The sequence below is a fragment of the Parambassis ranga genome, chromosome 16, assembly GCF_900634625.1.
Source record: "Parambassis ranga chromosome 16, fParRan2.1, whole genome shotgun sequence".
NCBI classification, from domain to species: Eukaryota; Metazoa; Chordata; class Actinopteri; family Ambassidae; genus Parambassis; species Parambassis ranga.
Window position 1 is genome coordinate 16,222,751 of NC_041036.1, and position 12,956 is coordinate 16,235,706.

The window sequence follows — 12,956 nt, forward strand, 5'->3', positions numbered from 1 at the left end:
TCGGTGACCCGAGGATGTTTACCTTGCTTTGTAACGTGTGTATTTGTTTCTGATGTGGGTTTAGCGCTTGTCCGCCATTTTTTATTTCTACGCGATGGGGAGGGGGGTGTTTTGCCAACATTTGGGCAGACAGGCAGGCGAGTAAGGCGAGTAGGGGGTTGGGAAAAGGACGAAACCACGACCACTAGCGGCCAAACTACAGTTTAGCAATTTAGATAAAACACTACAAATATAAAACAAATAGCACACAAAAGACCATCAAAGAAAAACACAATATATCTTTTAAAAACAGAATGTAATTGTGATTTAGTTATGTACCACCCCTTTCTTTAAGTGTAGAGTATTTCTTCAGGGGATCAGTCCTCACTTTCACACTACATCCAGCCTTTGTTTCAACAACTCATAAATTAATCAGATTACTGTAGACTGTTCGGGTTACGATTTTCATCATCTTTCAGTGATGGCCTCAGTGTTTAGCACATCATTTCATCATATTATAATACACATTGTTATCAGTTTGGCAATAATATAACAAACAATTAGCCATTATATGGTGCAGTTACATTTGCGAATGTCAGTACAGACCTGAATACATCACACAACAGTATTAAATGTTAAAAAGAGGAAGAACACTACATGTACATTATCTTCTGTGTAATATGTATTATCTTCTCACATACAGCAGAAGCTATACTTCACCTTATTACCAGATTTACAGTATTTTATCAACATACTCTCCAATACATTATTTCCATGCACTGCCTTGACTGCTAAAAGAAGCTACAGTTGTTTAATTTTGTATTTATTTTGTATGAATTATCTTATTAATAGTAATCAGCCGTTTTATTATACATTGTTAATTGATCAAAAGAATATTAAAATAAGACAAAGAGGAGAATCATAGTGTGAGTTTCCACTGCAGCAGTACTGAGAACTGCTCCAGTTTCATTTCAGCTCTGCTCTACTTTTAGGTGTTTGACTAATAATGTGGGGTATTTGCCTTTAGCAAATAATGAATAAAATGTGATTATCAGTGCACATGAAGCTTAACTTATTAACTGCTATTTGTTCCAGCTAATATTATTACAACAGACTAAGTAAAGTTAACAGATAATGTACAATAAATAGAGAAAATGCTTTAAAAAAAAGAAAAGCAATGGTGTACACACACAGTGAAATCAGAGCAGAATATAACTCAGAGTGTCCATGCTGCAGTGCAATACACACAGCACTGTACAGTATCTATAAAGATATTCTAGATGAACTGCGTGGGTGTAGAAATTGGAAATAGGGGCCATTTGGTAATGGCATGCCAATTAGGTCTGTGTAGCAACTGTAAATATGTGATTTGGAGAAACACCCAGCACCCAGCAGTTCAATTGTGTGTAATGGTCACCTGGCAGCACTGCTAATGCCCATTTCAGCCTACGCTGGGCAGGCCATGGCCTAGTGGCCCCCTGCACCCCAGGCAATTATGTTTGGTTTCACACGGTGAAAAGGGTTAATTGGCAGCGCCACGTGCCTGATTGGACCTGTTTCACGCTTGTCAGCCTTCATCGCATCAAAGGAAGCCCCAGTCCACCAGGCACCATTATTAGAATGTGCACAAGCACACATGCACGCACACACACACACACACACCTCACAGACACGTACATGTCTTCTGACTGTCAAAAATCCTACAGCCACATGAATGTATACACAGCATGTGGAAGAGCAGACACATGCACATAATGTGCACGCACACACACACACACACACACACACACACACACACACACAACATTGATAATATTTGTGCAGAAATAGACCAGTAGACTTTTGCATGGGCTGCATGGACACTTATTATGCAAATCACCTCCCTGAATCATTCCATCTGGAATCACTAGGGGTCAGTATTGTCTTATAAAAAGCAGTGGCAGCTAATTCTGCCACTCTTGTTCCTTCCTTCTAATCTTCATCGTGATGTATCTGAGCTTTTGTCAAACCAAAGCACCGTGCACTCCTTTTTGCCAGTCAACAATCCTAAAACCGTTTTTCAGATAGGAGTGATAAGAGTTATGCATTTTATCTCCTTCCAAAAAATCATCCTTATGTATAATTCCTTTTCAAAAGGTTCAGTATTAGAAAACTCATCATCTAGCTGTATTGCTAATTATAAGCCACTTATCAATTTTTGTCCATGTCTGCCGTATTAGAGTTTTTGTCAGTTTGCATCTCTATATGGTTCTTTTTCTTTTTCTCTTTTTAATAAGGCTTCAACCGCTGAGCCACTGGCAGTCTATGAAAGTCCATCAGCCGTTATACAAGCAAGTTTGACTGGCAAATAACAAACGGTGGCAATGTCTCCACTCAACAGTCTGCTGTCTATAAATCACGCCGTCTCTACAGTCAACACATCACATCAAGTTAGCTGCGTGAGCAAAGCCTTGATTTGCAAATATAATTTTCACTAAAGACTGTAGTGAGTCCTTGAGCAGGCAGAAAACTCCTGTTGAACACAAAGTAACATTTATGACCAAACTGTTCCAATCAATCACCATAAACACAAAGACCTGTGCTCATAAAGTAAAGGAAACAGTATGTGACTCTGTGGCCACATGATAAAGGAAAGCACTTTTATACAACTAGAACTAACAAGATAAACCAGATAAATTATGCCTATTTTTTTGTGTTGAAAATGCTACAAAGGCCAGGCCAACATTCAAAACACATGGGGGTCATTTATATTTACTATAAAAATAGCTGTCATCAAAGGACATGTCCTCTTATCCTGTTAGCACATTTGTATTCAATGTAAATAGACAAAGAACTTGTACATGTACAGTTTTAAAACAGACTCATTATGTCAATGTAAATTGTTACATGAACCTTTGTTTTGGTGTCAGCTTTTTGTCTGGAATGACTTTTTTCTTTTGCTCTTTTCATTTTATAAGTGAAATTGGCTCTAATATCTGGCAACGAGTATCAGGATTTCCAAACATGTTGCCGTATGTGTCCACAAGCCAATGGCATGGCTCCACCTCCGTGCTTTGTTTCTTCACATGCAGACCATACAGCGAGGATCATTTCCCACTGTGCCTCCTTGTCACTTTCAGCACTCGGGCACACTCCAACAAAGTCGGCCCCTCTCGCACATACACAAAAATATCCAGACACACTCAAACACGCACATGTACACACAGTGAGAGACTGCGTGTGTTCCTTCCCAACTGTGCCTCAGAGGACTCTGCACTTTTTCCACAGACGAGAACACGCACGCACATGCACACACACACACACACACACAGTCCTGATACACACTTCCCATCTCTGCTGGCATCCTGGGAGGGACGTGCAAGAGAGAGAGAAGGGAGCATATGTTGGATAGACGTTTGTTGAGGGGGGATATTTCTCTTTGGATGTTGTCTTACAAGCTCTGACGGCGTGGCGCAGAAAGAAGGCATTTTTTCGTCCAATTTATTAATCCTTTTAGGCAATGTTCTCTGTTCAGAAATGCAAATTGAATCAATCTGAGGCTGACTTTAAGACTTTTCAAGTGGGATTTAATTAGAAGCCAGGGCCTGCAGTTTTTAATGAGAGAGGGGGTGGAGAGAAGGAGAAAGAGAGAGAGAGACAGAGAAAGAGAGAGAGAGAGGCATGGGGAGGGAGAGTGGGTTGTGGTTTTGATCTGGGGGTCCTGCTGGAGAAAGGATACACAAACACCCACAACATACACACACACTAATATACAAACATGCATGCACGCACACAAATGCACCCTGTAGAGCCGAGTATGAGGCGGATGCCCGCTGTTTGGTTTTTCTTCACTTCCCTCATCTCAGTCTTGTGAGAGTTCAACCAGAGATCTCGTTAGTTTAATATACATCTACCCTCACACAAACCTACCCTATATAAGCACCGATGAAGTTTGTCTACACACTGTTCTTCAGTGTTGAAGTGCTCAATGTAAAAAAAGATACACACACCAGCCTTTCTGGGATGAGTCAATCTGGAACAAAAGCCAAAAGATTCTGAGTGGTTTCCCACACACACACACACACACAATGATTTTTCATGATGCAAGGTGCTTTATCAAACATTTTTTTAGTTTCTGAATGGACAAGTTGACAACTAGCTGATCTTGTGCATTCTTCACGGTAGGTTAGCATGTGTGTCTGCATACATAGATAAGCGTCTGAACATGTATGATATTGTGTAATATTTTAAAACTATGTTTACTTATTAGGATTTGAACAGCAACTTATACCGCCATTTGGCTATATATTTGGATACATTTTTGGGAAATATGGTGCTGTTAAAGAGGGTGAAGTCGGCCTGTGGTGTCGGGATGTGGTTTGAGAGCTCACGCTCTCCTAAGTCTCTGCCTTCTTTCCCTCTCCCCCTCATCGTTTCCTGTCACTTGCTTAAAATGGAGCTGAGGCTGAAGAGTACTGACTGGCTGGTATTTTTCAGAGTGTGTGTGACATCTTCAAGGCCACTTTTCTCTTTCATATTTTCACTTTTGGAATGTCATTCACCAGAAGCAGGAAAGGGAAGGATTGGTTTTGTTAGTGCTGCTGCCAACTTGACCATTTCTACATTCGTGCTGCTGTCTCTCTTTAGAATAGTCGCTTGCCTGTATATGGAAAAGCTGCAAAAGATAAATGTCTGGAAGATCATGTCTAGCTTGAGAATCCTAACATAGGTAGGAAAAAAACATGAAATGATATGCACAAAAACAACAATTTTGGGTGCCAGTGGAGTTGATGTACAGTATTGAAAAAGCAGCGGAAGGAGGGAAAAGATGTGAAGACATGACTTTTAGGCTGCCACAGGGAGACATGAATTTACCCATTAAAGCCAGAACTCTAGTGTGTGTCTTGCAAAATGCTTGACAACTAGTTGATACTGTCAATGTTTAAATAATACTAATTAATCTCCATTATTGAAACATGTAATTAATCTCTCTCTCACCCTCTTTGGCTGTCTCTCTGTCTCCTTCTTGCTCAAATTTAATGGAACATGAAAGGGAAACCCAAAGAGCAAATGCTGTGTTGTGGTCCTTGCGGGGAGCTCATTGAGGGACTAACATCAGAGGAGATAACAGGCAAAGAGACAGACGGGTGGACATGTTTTGACAAACAGACAGTTGGTCCAAAACTCCTCCCATCTCACGGCTCTGTGCCTGCTCTCACTCTTTTTTTTCTCACTGTGTGTCTTTGAACTCAAGTCTTCATTAACAATCTGCTGATTAACAGGCTTGGGAAAACAGGAAGAGATGGATCAGAAGTACAGAAAGAGGGATAGACAGAGAGAAAGGCTAAAGGAGGATATCAGTGAAAACTTGTGTTGTGCACATGGATACATTTTTGTTTAAAAACATATATCATGCTACATTCACATCTAAGTTCCAGAGAATTTTAGGGCCATGTGACTTTGTGGTCACATTCCCTTTGTGTTTGATTTTATAATGCTGTGGGTACCCCTTTAGCATTAGTTGGAGAAGAGCCATGTGCAGCCCACAAAGACTGCAATAATTTAGACATCAGAAAAGGATGGAGGAGTGTCAATCAAGCAGTTAAGTTTAGCAAACGATCATGCTTTGGATTTAGGTTGCATGGTAACGAGTCCCACCCTTATCTAAAAGACAGAAGTGTCATATGGACGCAGTTTATTTCTGGTTGCAGAATGAGGGGAAAATGTTTTAAAGTAACGACACATTTGTATGAATGTGGACTATGTTCACACCACACCACCAGTTTATGGTAGAAGGAGATGAGTTGCTTGCAACTCTTTATGACTGCTTACAGAGAAAGCTTGAAGTTACCTAATTATGTGACATTTTGTCAGCTCATTTACACATTTCTGTTTGACCGCACCGAGAGATGATCCAACTGTTTTAAGTGCTGATTACCGAGAGTCAAAAATACTTGCATTTCAGACAAGTTGCAATATCCATAGTTACAGTATTGTAAACCATTGTAAAGTTCAAGCCAAAGTCCTAAAGCTCAATAATCTCATATTGGATCATATTTCATTTTGCCAACAGTACCCGCAGCATCAGGAGTCATAGATACAGGCTATTGTGTTTGAACACAAATAGGGGGTTAAAAGCATGTTTGCTAAAGCACCTTATATTTGTTCTGTAGTTTGAAGAATATTTTCTTAAAGAAAAAGAATGCACCACTGGAAAACTCAGAGAGAGAGAGACTTTGACTAAAAAATGGGCAGGATTGGAAAACAGAGAGAAGGAAAGACAGACTGATACGAGGGGGGAAACAGTGGTAGAAAGCTGGACTGACGGACAGAGAAGGAAAAACAGAGCTTGTCTGATGGACAGAAAGAAGTAGACAGACTGACAGAGGAAGAGAAGGAGGGATGGGCCTGCTCTGAATTAATGACTGCTCTCATCAGAAGATGAATGTTCTCCTGCTCTCCCCTTGGAATAGAGCTTGAAAATAAAAAGAAAGTCGGTGCAACAAATAATGAATACACAAATAAATAAATAAGCCCATAAATAAATGAATAAACGTGAAAGACAGATTATGATCGATGCACTCGCAGAGAGCATTTGTGCATGTGTGTGAGTACATTTTTAGTTTTGTGTGTTATAACTGTATATCTGCTTTTTCTATGATATTTGATGTGTTATAGTTTGGGGATGTAAACATGCATGTTTTTGTTGTGTGTTCCGTGCACATACATGTAATGAGTGTGTGTTGGTCTTTCTGTGTGTGTTCATGTGAGTTTGTGGTTGTGAGTTTTTGTTTGTGTATTGGTATGTACTTGCATGTGGGTTTGTCAGTGTGGCTTTGTGATGGTGTGTGCGTGCATCCATTTTTATTGGTGTGTGTTTTGGTGTGTGTGTGTGTGAGTGGGGGCTCTCTGGTGAGTCTCCTTAACATCAAACAGCTGGAAGTAATAAAATATTTAGGAAGCGCTGGGAGTCTGTGAATATTAATACTGCCTTTTCCTTCTGTCTCTCAAATCTCCCTCTCTTTTTGCCTTCTTTCTGTTTCTCTTTTTTTCTTCCCAGTTTCTCCCTCCCTCCCTCCCGCTCAGACTCACCCGGCCTCTGTCTCTCCTTCACTACTGCCCCCCCCTTTTTTTTGCTTTTTTGGACCAAACTCAAGCAGAGACTCTCCCTAACTATCTGATCCGAGTCTCTTTGACCTTGTTTATCAGGGAATCGCAGTCATTTAATTGGGGGTCCACTCTGCCCGCTGGCGCTCAGCGTGATGGAAGGAGAAGAGAGGAGTTGACCTATGCCCATTCTGTCATGCTAGTGGCTTCAGCATCTAGCTGTGTGAGGATAAGCAGTGTCACAAGTTGTCTGCGCCACCAAGCAGCAGAGTTCACCATACTGCGCCCTGCCATGTCGAACATGAAAGTGGACCAACAGGCAAACGGATGCACTGGCTCCTGAATAAGGAGGGCCACAGGACCTTTTGGCCCATCCAAAAGAGGCGTGTGGCTGTAACCTTTCAGAATTCTGTTCAATTTGATGTATTGAAACATAAGTAATGTCTTTCCATCTACTTACATAGGAGCTACTTACATAGGAGAGAATTAACACTACTTGATTTTCTCTCTCTAATCTTTATCATTAAATATGCATTTATAATTAGATTAAATTACATTTGCATTTGATCTTTTTCTTAACAGGGAAATAGACTATGATATGAATATATGAACAGCTGAGTTTAAACCAAGGGACAGATTCAGGCAGACGTTGTAAAAAGGACATTTTAAAATGCACAAGGTCATTAAAACAGACAGAAAGTTCATACAGGGGCACGAACTGAGTCACAGCAAGCACACAGACGAGGCAGACAGGAAGCAGGACAAACTGACACCAGCTGAAAGTGTTTGAGTTACTCAAAGCGCTGCCATTACATGTGTCAAAGGGAAATGCACAAAAATAAATAGCTACCCTGTCTATCTGATTGTAGCTGAAAGAAACATGGCTCTGCAAACACAGTTAGTCTGGCAGACAGAAGACAGGTAGCAGTATCATTGGAACTCTGAAAGGCAGCGTGAGACACAGTCCATCTGACTGTGAGACAGGCTTCAGGCAACAGACAAAGAGATATAGTCATACTGAAGGACAAGCAGGCGGGAGGGCTGGCTGTTGTCAGCATCAGTGACAACAACAACGGCGATGTAATTATAGGCTCTCTGATTAAAATCAATCTAATTTCTGCCATTCACACCTCATTTTGCTTGCTGAAAAGATCTATGCTTCTGACACCTCGGCAGCTGACAGAAAAGGGAAGATGTCAAGGTGGACAGATGGGCTAAAGCTTAGAGTAGAAAATCATAGTAGCTCACTGTGCATTCCACTCCTGACATTCCACAGGACCATGTTTAAATGAAATCATTTTATTAAAAAAAATTACACAATTTAAACAAAGTTTAGTCGTATGAAGCCATATGTTTGCTCTGAATTTACTGATTTAACACGTGAACCAATGCAAAAAAAAAACCCAGAGGGGTTTTTCACATGAGAGACCTGTGGTTTTAAAATCTTTCACAAATTAAAACTCAATTTTCCCAAAGACAAAGCAAGGGAGTGAGACAAAGGGAGACATATGCCGTGGAGAGCAGAGTAAAGGCAGAGAGAATGATAGAGAAAGAGAGACAGAGGGAAAAGGCGTCAGTGTGGAGAGGATTTATGAGCGGGGCCTGTCTGTTGGCTATGGGCCTGGTCCCTCTGTGGTCCACTCCTCTGTAATATTCACCATTCCTCAGGCTCCCATGTGTCTGCCTGTGGGTGCAAAGTACACACACATGCACACACACATACTGTACAAACACAGCCAGCATATATAGACCTCTCACTGCAGAAGAATCCAGCCACTAGAATTACCCATCATGTCACTGGACAGTTAACAACTGCCTCTTTTCCCATCTATTTCTCTGTAGGTCTGTGTATTATCTTAACTGTCCACCTGATCTGACGTGCAACACATGCCGACTTCAGTGGAAAAGTGGAAAGACACCACAAGCCACACATCAAGACATTTAACCATCAATGAATTTACCTTAGCCGGAGTTCAAAAAACTGCTCTGTGCTGTGATTTGCTGGGCAACAAAGAAGAAAAAGTAGTTCACAGTTCAGTCAGACACATCAGGGAATTTATGTTTTGTAGAAAATGGTTACATAGTTTGATGTGTCAGAAAAGACGTTCTCCTTGTGGGAACTAAGAATTTACGAGTATTCAGCCAGAGCCACAGCAAATTAACACATCTACACATTTCAGACTTCAGTAGTGTCAACAATTACCAAATTCTAAATAACTAAGGACAATGGTGCTAACAGTTCAAATGAATGAATGCATCACCTGTACAACAGCACATTACCGTATATCACAGGACTTTATTCTAGCCACAAGCATCAACACAAGCCCAGACAGAATTACTATTTCAACTCGACACCTCTATAGGTATACATTTCAAAATGGAAGCCTGTGATGTGCAGACCTGTGCATCAAGCAGGTTGACTATACCATCTAACTCCTGCTGTGAGGAGCAGAAACACATGTTTTTCGACTGGCAGAGATTTGAAAGGCAGAGCTGAGAGCTAAAGGTGATTTGTACATTTCAAATGGCATGTTTAAAATTCCACATGCATCTTGAGATGCACTTTACCTACATTAAACCTGAAGAGCGTGACTCACAGTTGCTCATTGCAGAGAGTAAAACTTTCTTAATTAATAACCAGATCCATACACCTACATGAACCAAGGAAACTGTATGAACGCTGTCACAACACCACATACACAGCTATGCCACATGTGTATACACTAACTTAAAAGAAAATCAATGTACTGTATCATAGATAAACATATACACATGTTGATGACCTCCACTGCTAGAAAGCCCTTGATCGTGTCCTTTTTTTTTATCTTTCTTAGATGTATAGATGCTTTCATTGTAGAGGCTGAGGCAGTATGCTTCACATGTCCATGTTGCACTGAGGGGAGGGGGCTAAATGGGGATTCATTTGCTGCAAGTGACCCTGCTCAATAAGCCCACAGCAGGCTGCAAGGCCAGCAAACTCAAAGGCCAACAGGATAAAAGACAATGAGAGAGGAAGGCAGGGAGAAGACATCAGGGAAAAAAAGGAGGACATTATAATGGTAAAATAGGCAGAGGCATTAAATGGAACCACATAGGGACCAACGGAAGCACTTAAAGAAGTGGAAGGCTGTCAATGGAATTGAAGGCAGAGATATTTGACAAAAGAATAAGAAGACAAACTCGTGGAGGAAAGAAAAGGTGATGAAAAAAAGAGAAAGGACGTAAGGAAGAGAGGGTATTCATGAGGTAACTGGGGAGTATATCTGAGTGTTTATGTGTGCTTGTGAATGTGAGTGTGTATCCACACACTCAAAGAAAGCACATTAGGGATTTGTCAGTTAAAAAGAAAAAATGAGAAAAGGAAAAGAAATATAAAAACACTGGTTACATCAAAGCAACATAAGAAAAAGGGAAAGGGACAACTGAAGAAAAACAGCGGTGGATGTAGAAAACTTTGGAAACAGCCCATAGCAGTGTAAAAAAATGTGTGTTTATGTGTGCGAGACTTGGTAGTGTGTGTCCCGTACAGCCGCCAGTGGTGAGCCTCTCTCTGCTCAGGACAATTTTAAAGGACATTGTAAGACGAGCAGATGACAAGCAGATCCATATGGGTTTTCACTGGGTTTTTGGGATTCATTTTTATATACAAACTGGTTGTAATGCATCCATCCATCCATCATCTGAACCCACTTTGTCCTGCACTGCAGGGTCACAGGGGCTGGAGCCTATCCCAGCTATCTACGGGTGAGAGGCGAGGTACACCCTGGACAGGTCACCAGTCCATCACAGGGCAACACTCACAGACAGACAACCATTCACACTCACACTCACCCTCTATGGACAATTTAGAGTCACCAATTAACCTAACAAGCACGTCTTTAGAATGTGGGAAGAAGCCAGAGCGTGGAGAAAACCCACACAGGCACAGGGAGAACGTGCAAAGACCCCAGTCGAACCACTGCTGGCATATTGTTCAAATTTCAAATTCAAATATATAGCATATTTGTGTTACACATGCATTAGGTACATATTAGTCAAAATTGGGGGTCAAAAGGCATGTCCACACAGGACATAGGACAAGATGAATTATTTGGGCGAAGACTTCGGCAAGCAGCTTTGAGAAGCGGAGGAAAAGAAGTCGACATAAAGTCCTCTCAAGTGATGAAAACTGTGTGTGTGTGTGTGTGTGAGTGTGCGTCTGATGCACTTATGTAACAACCACAAGACAGAGACTGTGGGAGGTTGAATCCGAATTACAAATTAAGGAAGAGGGCAAGAATAAAGGAGAGACAATGAGACAGAGGGGAACCACAAAAAGGGCATTTTACAGGCAGCATTTAGCACGAGAGAGCATGAAGATGGTTCACCTTTTGAATTATTTAAAATAATGACTTAATAAGCGTACTTACAATAATAAAGAAACTACATCTGGTCAACACTAAACACAAGAAGAATCCAATGTTGTCTCTGATACTGTGAGGTAGATTTACTCAACAGACAGTGAGACAGACAGAAACCCTCACAGAGACTCAGCGCTCAGAAGTGGCCTTCTGTGATCCCTGCCACTTCCAAACAGCATCAGGAAAGAGTGTTGCTCTGGCCGCCAGCCGGGCTGTCGCCATAGGGACCCAATTCAAAGAACTCCCAGCCAAACCATTTGAAAGATGTGGAAGGGGGAAACTGAAGATGCTAAGACCCAGCAATGTGGAATTATCCGGCCCACTAATCAAAGCCCCCAGTCTCTCTTCGCTTTCCCTGTCTTTTTGTCTATGTCTCTTTTTCTATTATCTCCATTCATTTTACTTCTCTTGCCGACTTTGAAGTGAGATGAGAATCCCAAATTTTCTCTCCCAGTTGACGTTTGTCTCTGGCGCTCCCTCTCTCTCTCCATGTGTCTTGTTTCCCCCCTTTGCTCAGAAAAAAGAATTCAAAGTGTACTCTTAATGGATTACATGTGTTTCGATTAAGAAGCTGGCATGCACTTCCCATTTTAATGGGCTTTCTTTGCTCTTAGTTCACTACTGGCCTAGGCTATGTGGTGGGGATTTGGAGGTAACGGCTTTTAATCGCCACACTATGACAGGAATGTGGTTAGTCAGATGGCTGGTATGTGGCATGGCACACACACATATTTCTGACACACATGTGTGGGCACAGATGCTCTAACAATATGGACACCACACACACACACACACCAAGACAAATGCTTCGAGCTATCTGAGGTAAGAGGTTAAGTTAGGTGAGAATACATGCACATCATACTTCACAGCTGCACTTGTTGAAAAATTCTGTCCATCTATTCTGGAGAGGGATTTTGAATTGGCAGCACTGTCGTTATTCTGCAAGCAGCGTTTAGACACTGCACTGAGGCATCCCCAGGGAGGAATGAATTTCTTGCAGTGTGACAATTGTACAGCAAATGTACAATGCTTAGTGTAAAGATCATGCAACGCAACTGTAGATAAGGTAGTTTTCTTCTCTAATTAATATCATTTAAACTCACTGATGTTAATAGTGTGATGTGAAAATGTAAATATATTCGACGTACTGGCTAATATGGTAGATTAAGAATTACTAGAATAAAGTGCTTGAAAACGTATTTACAATATATCCACAAGGGCCCTCTCGCTCACTGTCACTCTTTTTTTCCCCTCTCTCCTTTCTCCCTCAGTAAAATATTTTGCAGGCCCAAACCACCCTGCGGTAACAGAAAAAAAGAAAGAACACACTGGGTGTAAAATGATCCCAGCCCTGTAAAAATTAGAAAAACGGGAAGAAGAAAAATGAGCGCGCCCAATGTGGCATGTGAACTAATGATGGGTTAGTGGGGTGCTGGTTTCAGCAGAGGACCAAAAGGACCAGCAATGTATGTGATGCAGTCATCACCTTTC

The 12,956-nt window shown here is 41.3% G+C and overlaps 1 protein-coding gene across 5 annotated transcripts in view; it reads right to left on the reverse strand.

Annotated features, from left to right (window-relative positions):
- LOC114448319 (polycomb protein SCMH1) overlaps window positions 1-12,956 on the reverse strand; it is a 44,633-nt gene that overhangs the window by 14,010 nt on the left and 17,667 nt on the right. For 3 of the 5 annotated variants that reach the window (XM_028425219.1, XM_028425221.1, XM_028425216.1), the window contains exon 1: window positions 23-83. The exons of 1 other annotated variant lie outside the window; for it this stretch is intronic. The gene's annotated coding sequence lies outside the window, so the exon portion shown is untranslated. Of the gene's footprint in view, window positions 1-22; window positions 84-12,956 lie in introns of those variants that run through there. One more of the 5 variants, XM_028425217.1, reaches the window with a different exon arrangement.